Raw genomic sequence first — 14,055 nt, 5'->3', positions numbered from 1 at the left:
GGTCCCAGACTCAGACTTCACCTGTCACTTTTTTTTTTCTTTTTTCAAAGAGATAAAAGCTTCTCCTAGGGGAAGAGGTTAATGACATGTTTCTCCTTGACCCAAAATCAATCTCTCAGGTTTAAGTGGACTTCTCAGAATTTAGAGAAACAATGAAAAATAAAGTGCCACATGAATAGATTTCCTACCAGGTTTCAGGGAATGAGCTTAATTATGACAAATTCTACTAGAGTTTTATGTTCGTCACCTCTTTGCTGTGATAGCAGATCGAATGGATTCTTACGCTGCTAACAGCAAGGTTAAGATGACAGGAGTAGATTAAAGTAGAATTAGCCTTTACTTCTCCTTATCCCTCCATTATCTTGTGTTTTTAGACATCACACACTTTTTTATCATATTGCATAGACATTTTTCTCTGTCTGCTTCATGTCTTGGAGATCCTGGATTATTGGAAAGAAGCAACCGAATGTAGCTGAGACGGATAAAGCATGTGAATTGATTCCTCCATCACCTGGATAGGCTGTTGATTTTTGGGGAGAGTTATCGTTGTTTTCCTAAGTGTGGCGTGGAGATTTGCTGGAGGGCTGAGTGATCGATTCAGCAGCCTGGAGCATCCTAGTGTGTTTATACATGGCTTGTATGGCAGCTTTCATAAGACATTTACCCCATGATTTGCGATGAGCTTATGTGTGAATAATTAATGGCAATTAATCCTTAATTACAGTAATTAGGCAAGTCACAGGAAATTAGGCTGCAGCTGGAGAAGCCCGTGCCTAGGAAAGGGAGGACTGGGGCTGAGAGAACGTGCCATTTAGTGACAGTGGAGCCGTGGTACAATGATTGTGTGGCATGTCTGCGCCAGTGTGATCGCTTGCCAGCAGAGATAAGAGTGTAGGAAGACACAGATGCTGCTGGCCAGTGAGCCTTTCAGTGGTAAGCCAGGCCTGAAAAGCAATCACAGGCACAGAGCACCAACACACCCAATAAAACCCAGCTATAAAAGTCCCAGCAAGGTGACCTCTGACCTCAACATTACTTAAATTTCTTGGTTTGCTCAAAATTACATGCTAAGAGGTGGTGAACCACTTCAACAAGTTGTGACTGATGAGCTAACAGTAATTGGTTCATGCTACACATCCAGCTCCTTTTTTCTCACTTTTATACAACTAGATTTACCACTTATTGGGGCCCCTGAGGCTGCAGACTTTAGCACCCAATGTGCTGTTAACACCAAGTTTATGAATCTGCTGTGGCTGGAAGGAGAGACAGTCCAAGAATTTTTTTTTTTGTACCTCTAATAAAACAATTAGCCTGCTGAGCATTATTAAAGGAAACTACAGCAGGCAGAGTTGTTTGGTTGCTGATTTCATTGTTTGGTAATGGTAGGAAAGATTAGGTGGAGCAGAAGAATAGGGACGAGGCTCTCTGTGTCTCGCTCGGAACTCATTTGAGCTTTTCCATGCTTGCCTTGATGAATTTCCGCTTCTTTCTGCTCCTGTTGCTTTCAATTACACTCTTATTCACAATCCTAATTGATATGCCAGTCTCAGTAGATGAACCATGGACTTTTTACAGTCCATTTTTCTATTCTTAGACTAACGTTTCCCCATGACAAAATGGGACGATGGATATCACAGATGTGAATTATTTAGTCTTTTGTTTTTTTCAAACGTTGTTTTACAACACAATAATGTATTGCTTGATTGAAAACATTTAAATATGTGAAGTATGTTTTAATCAGACTTAGGCCTCTGAAAGATTTTTTTTTTTGTAATTCATTTGTAACTTTTTGTGGGCCCTTCACTGTTATGGGCTCCCACAATCGTCACCTCCTTTCATGCGTTGCATACTTTTTCTTTTTTTTCACAGAAGGACTTTTAAGCTAACAGGGAATGTAAGTGAGTTGAGGAGGCATCCAACTGTGATATTACATTAACCCATAGTGCTTGGCCATGTCTGTCAGTGACTGCAGAATAAAGAGAACATGCTCTGCTCTACTCTTTAGCCTTCAGAAGTGCTATTAGAAATAATGAGGATTTATAGTAAGATAAAAGACGCTCTCCTTGCTCCTGAATTCTGAATAGCTGGCCATATTCCACTACCAAAAGCTAAATAAGGCTCATTGGTGTTGCATACACAACCATAGTAATATGATTAGTGTTTCCATTATATTATATATTACATTGCCTCTCATGTCTCTTGTATTCAGAAACAAGCACCAGATATACTAGATATGTTCAAAACCAGATGTCGCCTTTTGTTATGATATGCACTCATGTAATACAATCTATTAATCAGACTCAATGGGCATGTTATGTTGCTGAGCCATTCACTTAGCAACTGTACTGCTGTCACACTCAGAGGCCCTTAGTTTCTCCTTTATGTATAACACAAGCAGGAAGCCACTGACTGGTTGGGTAACAGTACCAGAACACCAGCGAGCCTCCTCACTAGTACGGGGAGATGCTGCTAACAGTGACAAGGTCAGCATGTTCTACAGGCCTCTCACATACATTCCTCACTATAAGTAATATAAATTAGGTTGTGTTAGCCGTAAACTCACAGCATGTTGCCTGTAAGCTAAAGGGTAACTGCGCAAGAGCAACACCTTCAAATCTCCTCCTGAGCAGGACTGACTATACATGGGAGTCTGCAGAGTGAATGATAGAGCCACATGCTTGAATCGCATCTCCTGTGTGAAGAAATGAGCAAATCACATTCATTCCAAGTACATTTTTGCCAAACATGGTTAAAGCTCAATACACAGAAGCTACTGCTAGAATTTCGTTCCATGATAAATGTGACAGAATACAGTTTATATGCAGCATTAGCATGTGTCTGGAAACTCATCCAAATGTGTTGAGTGTACAGCTTTAAGTGGGAGCAGCAGAGTTTGTGTTGTTAGGGGCATTCTTGTATCTACAGTGGTGTTTACTCACACTGGCAATTAATTATTAATGCAGAAGCAGTGAGAGGTTACAGCGATATGGCGCTCAGGCTTTCCAAGCACTGTCTATATATGAACAGTCAACATAGTGAGAGCTTCAAAGGGGCCCTCTGAAATGTTTCAGACTCTCATGGAGAAAGCTTATTACAGTTGAAATGTTTTTCTAGGAGCTCCAGATATTCTTTGTGAATGCTGGAAAATATGGGGTATTTTTGTTTGTCTATATCAAGAGACATGTGAACAAAGAGACAGTCAGCATTTGCAGCTTACTTGGCGTGAATATTGCAGTTCACAAGCGAGAACTTGTTTTCGCAAAAAAAAAAAATTGTTTTGTGAAAAACTGTGAACATTTGACATAGAGCAAAGATGCATGATTCCATTTACCAGTCCAAGAATTTTTTTTTCTAATACAACTCATCACACACGACATGTGCACAGTGCAAGGCTAATCAATTTTTCCCATTAATTTCAGAGATCATATGTCCAAGTAGACGCAGGCTGTGAGGGTTTTAATAATGAGTCCAGAGATAAACATCAATTGGCAATCTGCTCTTTTTGAGGCGTCTTTGTTGCCTGCAGAGCGCTCCTGTTGACACCTCTGTGGATCTGCTAATGGAGCAGGACCTGTAAGGCTATCCCTTGGCCTTTGTCTGACCCCTTTGTCGAGCTGAATTCTTCAGATGTTTGCAGGATCAAGTCGCTTAATCTGTAGCACAGACTAGGGCCAGAAAAAACGAGGACAGGGAGAGCACGGGAGAGAGGGAGGAGGGGGGAAGGGTAGCAGACAAGTGCCTCACTCTGAGGGCAGAGCATTCAGCGCGCTGGGTAAAGAACTGCAAATGTCTGCCTGTTCTGTTATGCACCATTGTTTCATACAGAGCTCGAAATAGACAGAAACAGTGTAGCAGGCGAGCTCTGGCAGGCAGTGCGTTTTATTACTGCTAGACCATAGACTTAGACATTAGTGAACATGGCTCATTAAATGGCATGGAATGTTACCATTTTACATAATTCCTCCTGTATCGTTGTTGTAAATGAAATCCTGTTTCTGTCTCTGACTGCACTCCAGTCACTCAACAGCCATTACAGCTTTCCCATCAGACCTTAGCACTCCTTGAAAGCAGCTATCTATAATTTCAGGTCTGTGTCACACACAAAAAGCATGCTCTACAAGCCTAATGGTTTGGCGTGGTTGATGTGGAAAGGATACAGCGCAAATAGGAGGAAATCTGAAGAAATATTTGAGTATTAGGCAATGATGTATTCAGATGATCGGAGAGACTAGGGTGGGCAACACATAAATAATGGCAGGACTCCTAAACATAAGCTGGAATTTTCTGCCGCACTTTTTGTTCTCAATCACCTTGATGAAACAATCCCGAAGCAATGGCTGCATGAATGAGACCACTGACAAGCTGATTTTCCACCCCTGGCATGAGGCTGCTTTCTCCACTTAATTTTCTCCGATAAAGTGTTGCACAGAAGTAAACTAGAAGAGCCTCCTCTCCTGACACATGTGACAGTATTTGCATCAATTATGCAGTCTACGGCTGCGGCAGGAGGGAGCGGGAGAGAGGGGAGGAGATAGGAGAGAAAAGGGTTTGTGACAAGATGCAGAGGCAGAAATGAGAATTTCTCTTTAAAATGCATTCTTTAGAAAATAACATTCAGATCATTTACATGAAAGCAGCTGCAGCGGTGAACTCGACAAAGCAGCAACAAAGTCTGTGGAGCGTTTTGACACTAAAGACTTTGGCAAACAGAGTATAGTATAATGGAGAGTTCTTTGTCTCCTCTGTATTCACTGTACGCTGAATATCCACCCTGAAGTGTACTGGAGGAGACAGTGAAATGAGGAGAGAGACTGGGTTAGAGCCGAGAGGGAGGCATGAGTCCCTTATTGCTAAATTCAACCAAAGGAGTTGGGTGTACAAGGCCAAATAAACAGTCCTCTGCAAGGGCTGCACTTGGACTGACTGAGAGAACACACACACACACTCAAGAAGCAAGAAAAGAAAAAAATGTGTTTGTTAAAGTGATGCGCTTGGATTGCATTTGAAGATTTCATATTGTGCTAGCTAACAACAATTTTCAGAAATGTGTGTGACAAACAATAGTAGCAAATCCATGAGTTTGCGATTACCTTAAAACTACAGTAGCAGAGGAGGATGCCTGCTTATTGGCAAAAGGAATAACTTTTAAAGCATGTCCCAGTTTCAACAGACTCCAGCACAGCATTTTATGTCACTGTGTCCAACCCTATTTCATATCCTAGTTAAGTGAACTTACAAATCTGCTGTGCCATGGTTTCTAACCTCTCATACACATGTGAATCCACACTAGCACACACACACACACACACACACACACACACACACACACACACACACACACACACACTCACACACTTGTACACACACACAGTCACATCACTAGGCCTGTCACTGCCTTTTATCCATCGTCAACCTTCAGCTGTATGGTTTATCCGTAGTGACACTATAGCAAAGTGCTTGACTGCTTTTTGCCAACAGACTGCAACACTTTAACTGTACTTAGTCATGCATCATTATGGCAGACTCAAAGCGGTGTGTCTGGGAACGCCTGCAGATGGTGGAGGCTGAACCATTTGGAAAGGAAGCCTCTGTGACAATGATGCTTATTGCATGAGTAAGTGTGTATGGACACAGGAGTGTATCTGTGCTGAATGGGAAAAAACAGCAGTGTTAATAAAAAGGGGCACTGCTGCAAATTCAACAGGCTTGAGAAAACATTCTCTGTTTGCGAGATATGATATATGAAATCTACATGCACGTCTTTGTTAGAAGGATCCTTTTATGTGTGTATTGATCAGTCATTGTTTACTCCAATCGATGCTGACTTTGTGAAATGCACCCTCCTCTCTGTTCTGTTATAGAGATTTAACCCCCGTCACATTGCATTCTCCTGCTTTGTTCTCCTCTTCAAACCTTCCTTCAGCTGAAAATGTGATAGCATTACTGTCACTTGTCATTTCCTCTTTATTTCAACAGATGACAAAGCTTTTACATTCAGTATTCTGCTCCACACATGGGTATTTTCTACAGATCTCGTCTGCTATTGAAAGATAAATGTTAACTTCATTCAATAGAAACCTCATTCAAGGTTCATTCAAAGCTGACTTCTTTATTCTTTAAGGAAATGAAGAAACCATTAGCAAAATATTCACTCACGGAGAAAGAGAATCTTATCTTTATTCCGCATGACCATGCAGAGCCACATTCCTTTTGACATCATTATGTAAAACCAATTTCTCCTTCATATCATTTCCGCTGTGCTGCATTACCACATCTATACACTCACTATTCTTTATTACAAAGTAGGTGGCCTAAAGGAAAATATATGCATTCGTTCCCTATGGCATAAAATATGCATATAGGTGCCTCATTTCATCTCCAATCTGTGTTATTCCTTTAAAAATTCACCACTGCCTGCAGTCCCTTTTTAATATTTAATTTGACAACTTTTTAATCTGTCTTTATGCGATGATGAAGTAATCGTCAGCTGTCATAAAAATGATTGAATTATACAATGGGATTGAAGTGAGTTGTAGGCTTCATTATTTGTTTTGCTTCAGCCGTAACGTGAGCTTGAGGGAAAGAATATCCTTTCACACACTAATGTATCTTCCATCTTTATTCATCTTTTCTCCAAGCCCCCACACACACACACACACACACACACAAAGCAGAACTATGTACAACAGTCATACATCATTCATACTTTTTTTGTTTACTAGCTTGTAGTTTGAAGCAGATCAACATACTAGAGCCTGTTGGTGGAATATTTAAAAGACAGAGCATTTAATTGTGTATCCATGATGCTACTTGCTGCTTTTCCAAAGCCCTTCACTTATTAGTGGGAACCACAGAGCAATGATAATTACTCCCAATCTTTTCTTAGCTCTTCTGATCTTTAATGATCACAGATTATCCATCACGCCAGCTCAATAATTAGCGGGTATGTCTCATGAACAAGCCACCGACAGCTGCTCCCACACCCACAAGGTGAACATGGGTGCACTGGTCTCCTCTGACCAGAAATGAATCGTTTGGAAAACAAAACAAATAGATAACAGAGCCAGTTAAATGAATGTTGCAGCAGATGAATGATCAGCTCCTGCTAACTCTGCAGCACCACCTCTGCTGGCCTCTCTGGCAATCTGGCCATGTAGGGCCCCCACTGTGGAACAGCATGGCACTGGGAGTTGTGGTAGCCAGTCCCCTCATAGCCCCAAGCTGCCTCTACCTTTGGTATGCTACTCAAGGTTAAAGGGATCCCAGTTGGGTGTTTAACAGTGTTGTGCTTGGATCTGAATGACCCCCCTTTGTTTTTTTTTTACACTATCTGTACTGTGGAGAGTAAACTTGGAAAACTATACAGAACTGCTCATCTTTGTAGCCTTTTTACATCTACAATGTAGATCCTAGTTCACTATTCCAGAAGTACTATTCCTATAGCAGACCTTTAAATCTATATACACTGTAATACTCTTATAAAGGAGCAGGGGTAAGTGATTTGAACCGTTTTACTGTGAAGATCGGCTGTTTGCCATACACGTGCTGCTTTTGCTGACATTCATTTTGAAACCACTCAGAGCACTTGCGACTCAGAGTTACAATGCTGGGGGAAAAGTGCCTGCTGAGCTCTACAGTGAATATACCTCTGACCCAGACCGAGGAAAGGGAGATTTATGAAATCCACATGTTTAATACATTTCATTTTGTCCAAGGGATTTGTATTGCTTACCACAGTATTTTAGGTTTTAAACATTCTGTATAGTCACAGCTTGTATTGTCTGAGGAGAATAAACCCTGTCCGGTTCTGGCTGCTGAAGATTTGTTTTATTGCACCTCCTTTTGCCTTACACACATCAGCCATGCACTGTCTGAGGTATTGCATTTTGTTGTGCTGAGGTGTTAGGTATACACAGCCTTAATCTTTAATGCATAATCCTTTGAAAATCCGCTACGTAAATGAAAAAGATAACCCTCATATCAGTGTGGTGACAGAAAATACGATAGCTAGGTAATTTAATAAAGGATTGAAGCCGGCCCTGGTGTGATATGGTGTGTGACCTCTGTGTATTCATTGTGTAGCATGGAGCACGTGAGCCACTGCTTGTAGAGGAATAGTTCTTCCCATTCTGAAAGCCCATCCTGGGAGTGTAACATCTGTGGTGACAAACAGAATGCACCATATGGATTAAAGCGCAAGGAGGGTAGTCACTGAAATATTTGCTTTCCCAAAGTGTTGACACAGTATGAAAAAAGGAGAACCATGGACCTGTAATCAGGTAGCAGTTATCGCACTGAAGTGTTTGCCTACATAATGGTGTTTCCATTTCGTGTGAGTCTGTGTCATCGGCTTCCCATTTGGAGCACAGGCAGGAAGGATCTGCCTTCTCGTAAAGTAAGTGCTGGCCGACCGAGGTTTAGCATATAGTGTTTGTTCTGTCTGTGAGAATCAACAAAAAAGACAAACTGATGAATCGAGTGAGAAAGAGAAGTCTTTTAAAAACATCATAACCATGGTCAGTCGCTGCTGTAGGAAGCATTTACCTCATTTAGCAGCTGGCCACATCAAGTCATAAATACTCTTCCCAGGGAACGCTTGTTTTACATCTAAAATGCACTTGAGTGTAATATTGACAGATATAGCTTGTGACGAGTGATAGAATGTATGAGCGCCCATTATGCCGCTGTCAACCTCTGGTGCCAGACTGAAAATAAGCAGTTCACCTCTGTTTTCATTCAGCAGACTGCAGCAGACAGCACCGGCTTCTCCGCTGTATTTATTGACTTGTTTTACTAGCCTGAAACAGGGTGCTTTTATACGGCCTGCTCAGTCTTAAGGCTCTCCAGACATTTACATTATTCCTGACTGAGTTACACACACGTATAAAGAAGCACGTCCGCAGGCTAGGTTAGATATATGTTCTCTTTCTTTCTCTCTTACATTCATACACACTCATGCACCATTTTATTACCCCACCATTTTAGATATTGTTACACTGTACTTTTCTTCTATTACTGCTATATATTCCCAACATTGAATGATTTTTGGTTGTGCAGGTGTTTGTATTTAGGCTAATTAATTGGCTTTCTCTGTTTTAAATGTGTATTAAAAAAAACTAGCATACTGTTTTTCAGACTTGATACATTCTGTTTTTTTGAATACTGCATAAAAAAAAACTTTTTTTTCTGTTTATACTGAAGCTGATTCACTAACATAAAAGCGTAGATTTCACAAGGCTCTAAAAATCATCTTTCGCTGACTAATCTGCACAACTGCAGCGGAAGATAATGAATACAACACCAGAGTCACAGCCGACACTATGATCCCCCCCACCCAGCCTAAACCTCCAGCAGTATTTAGATGATATTTCATTTTAGAATAAACCTCTTTTCTCTCCCACTGTGAAGATATTGAACTCTTTCACACAGATGTCATCTTAACCAAAGCTTATTAAAAAGATGGACATCAAAGTTGTGGGTGCCCATTTATCTTATAGCACTCTAATTGGCCACCACTGGCAAGAGAACAACTAACTCCAAAATAGGAGGCGTCAAGTGGTTGGGCTAAAGAAGAGGATGTCTAAAGACCTCTCAGTGGATTCATTGCCAATAAATCCTCTAGAATGAAAGCAGGGCTTTTCTAAGGGGGTATGAAATTTCGCAAATACATTATGAAATGTGATACGCTGAATTAACTGAACACTTATGGCCACAGGGTTTGGTTTCTTTGTTCTGGTGTGTTTTTGTGGCTACATTGTCCTGCGCCTGACCTGCAACTTCTGTGTTTGCTTGACATCGACATGAGGCAATACACTATGAAAAGGTCATACAACACAGTAGCCATGACTGAACTGAGATTTCATTTTGCAAACCCCCATATAGTATACTGCATTGTTTTGAATTAACCATCCACTGCGATGAATGAAACAGATTCTTCAGCCAGAGTCACTGCTACTCCATAAAACGCCACACATAGGCCTGAGGTGAATAATGTATTATGTTTTCCACTCAAGTGAGCAATAAAAACACAAAAACAAAGTCATTAATTGCCCACGTACAGTAACCAAATGCCATCAAGATCCTGTGCACTCATTAACCTGGCACCTAATTATCTGCCTCCAGTCTGAGTCCTGACAAGCCCCACCGTCTGAACCCTCAGATTGGTTGTGTTGTGTTGTGTCAGCACTCGCCAACCGCAGCCAAGGCACCATTAGGTACAGAGAAGACAAAAGCTTCTTGCAGCAAAGGTTCCCTCTGCATGCGCCACCACAATGTTCCTCCTGTTAATGCCTTCCCTTCCAATTAAATCTGCGACTGTTAATTATTGTAATTATGAGAGCGAGCTCCCAGCTCTAACCCCCCCCCAACCCCTCCTTCGCCAGTGTGCAGAGACGCTACAGGAGCTGTTGTGTTGCTTCAGCGGTGCCTTGTCTCTGCTCCAGTGAAGCCCTAGCAGGGAATTGGATGCGGAGGGGGACTTGGTACACATGACAGGGGTGACGTGAATGAGATTGCACGGTTCATCTTGGATAACTGGGCGAGCAACTCGCAGCCAATGGCCTTGCCTCCAGTCTCACTCATTAAATGGTGTGTAAAGTACATGCTGGGAATAATTAGCACCAAATAACCTTTTTTGCTACCTTGTTCGCAGGGTATCGCACTACGCAAAAAAAGGTAGAGTATCATCTGTAGGTGTACAATAAAACGATTCAGCTGGTCAAATGAAATGAGGGAGATAATATTCTCCCAGCAATCATTCACTCATTTGCTTTGAAAACTCCATAGTTATTTCACTCCTTTCTTATGGTAATGTGAAACTCTATTCTTGCCATGTTCTTGAGAGACACTTGTGATCGATCTGAAGTGATGTGTTGAGTATAAGGAGAGCTGAAAAAGAGTGGATGGCAGGCAGGCTGCCTGTTAGGTCTCTGCGTGTCTCAACTTCCTCTTTGGCCTGCTTCTGTCACAAGCTGTTGTTTGGCCTGGACCTGATCTGCCCAGCCACTCTTTGCACTGCACTCTGCAGACCTAGCAGTAACCTGCAACATCAGGCTCAGGATGCTTGCAGAAACAGCACTCTCGTTCTGGTGCGTGCAACCTGAGACACTGGAGGTGGATGTGTTTTTGTGAGCTTTATTAGTCCTCACCAAGAGATGCTCTGAGAATCAGCACGTCAAGCCCAGTCTTATTCCGGTGTCATAACCTCAGTTTCCTCGTAGCAGTGTCCTTACACGCTACCACAGCTAGCAAAGGATTCTTACAATTTGAAGCTGAATTCTCATCTATAAAAGACACTGAAGGAAAGAGCAGCTCCTTCTGCTTCAGGCAATGCAGCCTTTTCGTGAATACACTGCAAAATCTAAATGATGGACTGTCAACTCTCTTGCAGAAATGCCACTGCAAAGAATAATCTCTCTGGCAGTGGATCATGGTTGGCTGTATGCTACCAATGCCGTTTCTTTGTTTATGCGAACATGTAGCCTTCACACGCACACATGCAGACATGAGCATGTGCACATGCACAGATGTACACACACACACACACGTGCAACACACAAATGCAGAACACATACACAAAATGCTGCAAGCCTAAATCCTTTCTTTGGGAGCATACAGTGAAATATATGGGATTAATAACCTGAATAGCATTATTTTTTCCACCTCTAGCCTTTAAAATAATGCATGCTTGGCTTGGTGTCTATATGAAGTTTTGTCTGTGTATTTGCCTGGTTATCGGTGTGTACAAGACCTGCTGTGTGACCTGGTTTCATGCAATCTCCATCTTCTAATTAGGAGGCTGCAGAAAGGCTAGAATGAGAGGAGGAGTGATTAGTTGCCTTTGGGTATTTCATAAGTGGCTTTCAGTGCCACATTTGCATTATTTGCTTGGGGTCTGAATAACAAATCAGCCTACCTTCGCAGCAAATTGAGGCTAGCAGCTAGACCATCAATACATGAAATATAAAATGAAACTGAGGAAAAGAAATAAGCAAAACATGCTAACACAATATAGGGGGATAAAATGAAATATTGAAACACAGGACACAATAACTGTCTCATGTAAACTCCCAAGTCTACCTACAGCACCGAAATTAAAATATCCCTTGACTATTCTATTGAGTATATTTTCCTTTATGTTCATCTTAGAAATGGGATGTCTGTTTTAATAACACATGAGGCTCAGTGTTTGCGGCTCATTCTGTGACTAGCAGACCATGCAAACCATGTGAGCCCTACGTTGGAGCCCCCATGCTGTATGTGTCCTGTAGGGTCAGTCAGTGTGCTGATCTGTAGCGGAGGTCCTGTCCACTCATTTGGCCAGTCTCCCCAACCGCTGCGTGCAGCCGCCACCGCCAGGCCTGGTCAGCCATCACTACACCACTTGGCCGTTTGCCCACATCGAGTCTTAGAGGGCAGGAAACAAAGCGGGCACTCACACGTCCACATATAAACACACATACACACACACACATGCACACATGATCACAGCGAGTGACAGTGGCTCTTGTTTACCCAACCCTCCCACCCTCCCTCACTCTCCTTTCATCCTCTCCCTCTAGTCTGTCATGTTGTGTGTCACTTCCCACAAATGTCAGTGCCACCATGGGACAGTGATTAATTTTGGAGTGCTTGGCAAAATGTCTTCAAGATGTTTGTTTGGGTTGTCTTTTCCCACCCCCTTGCCCACCCCCGCTCTCCGCATGTCTTGGAGTCGTGGGTCGAGAGTGGCAAGCCCCCCTCCTCCTCCCCTCGCCCCCGCTGTCACAGCCTCCTCCTCTTTTTTTGGGTGGGGGGGCTCATCATCATCGAGGGACAAAGGCTACCTGAACTGACAGAGATCTTCTTTTCTGACCGGAGCCACTTTTTCTCACCCCCTCCCACCACCACCTCCATGCGCTGTCTGTTTAGTGTGTGCTGGTGGTGTATGATGGGAGAAGTCTTGACCCAGCACTGAGGGGCTGTAACACTTCACTGTCAGCGCAGCTGATTAGCTTATCACTCACCGCACTGGGAGGAAATACATCATCATTCTAGACAGGGATTCCCCAGTTTAAGGCCCATTCCCTGGCTCCTTTTACTCCACATTTAATCACCAGACTCTCTGTCCCCTCCAGTATTTCAGCCTCACCTCTAAAGCCAACCCTTAGTGGTTTACAATGAGAACTTTCTTCCTTTCAGGTGTGTTTTTGGTAAATTCCGAACAGGTACATTATGTGTGTAAAAGTACTTCTCACTTTTTGGGTTAGATACTCTTCATTGCAGACACCATCTTCCCAAATTATTCCTTTCAGCTCACTCAACAAAGAAAGTGAAACACAAAGTGGCAAATGTGCTTTGGCTTCCCCACTATGTGGTATCAGGTATGGTAATTACTCTGCCATTAACATTGGGAATTGTTAATGTGTATTAATGTGTTAATGGCATGTTAATTACTGTACATGCTAGAGAGAGCCCACAGGCATTCTCTCAGATTCTTTGTGCCATGTGGATGTAGGCCAAGCTTAAAAAAGCCTTTAAGAACATCGATGAAAGAGGATCCTTATGTTTCATTTGTCAGAACAAAAGATTTTCTATGGTAATTTAATCCAGCTCCCCGCTTCTAGAGCTGAAAGTCACTGATCCAGGCGCCACGACAAAAGAAGATGATATGAAGTCAAAGGAGACGTGAAACACGGCTGTAGTGACACTGGCCTCTTTGTGAAATGGATACTCTAAGCCCTCTGTAGTCTCTAGTGTGTTGCTTTGGCAGCCGGTTTTAATAACACGGTGGATTAGAAGCCTTGGATCCTGAGTGCCAAGCCAGAGTTAAAGCTCACCTTGGACGAGCCTCAGTAACAGGCTAGATGCCACGGTCCTCCTCCTCCTCCTCCGAGCCATCTCTCTGCTCACACTGTCTACTCCACGGCTTTAAGAGAGATGACCTTTGCAAATATTGACAGAAAATAAATTCTGTTTCGATTAGTTAGCTTTGGGAGACCTTTGCAGATCAATGCAATTAGATGAACAGAGTGTCGATACATGGCCGGAGCTGTTCACTGGAGGCACTGGGTAGGA

At 42.5% G+C, this 14,055-nt stretch overlaps 1 protein-coding gene across 9 annotated transcripts in view; it reads left to right on the top strand.

The window, feature by feature from the left end:
* The window catches only part of pbx3b (pre-B-cell leukemia homeobox 3b), a 58,313-nt gene that overhangs the window by 27,303 nt on the left and 16,955 nt on the right, over positions 1 to 14,055 (top strand). The gene's annotated exons all lie outside the window — the stretch shown is intronic.

The sequence above is a fragment of the Siniperca chuatsi genome, linkage group LG5, assembly GCF_020085105.1.
Source record: "Siniperca chuatsi isolate FFG_IHB_CAS linkage group LG5, ASM2008510v1, whole genome shotgun sequence".
In the NCBI taxonomy this organism is placed as follows: domain Eukaryota; kingdom Metazoa; phylum Chordata; class Actinopteri; order Centrarchiformes; family Sinipercidae; genus Siniperca; species Siniperca chuatsi.
Note: the sequence above shows the minus strand (reverse complement) of the source record. Positions and strands in the feature narration are given on the sequence as shown.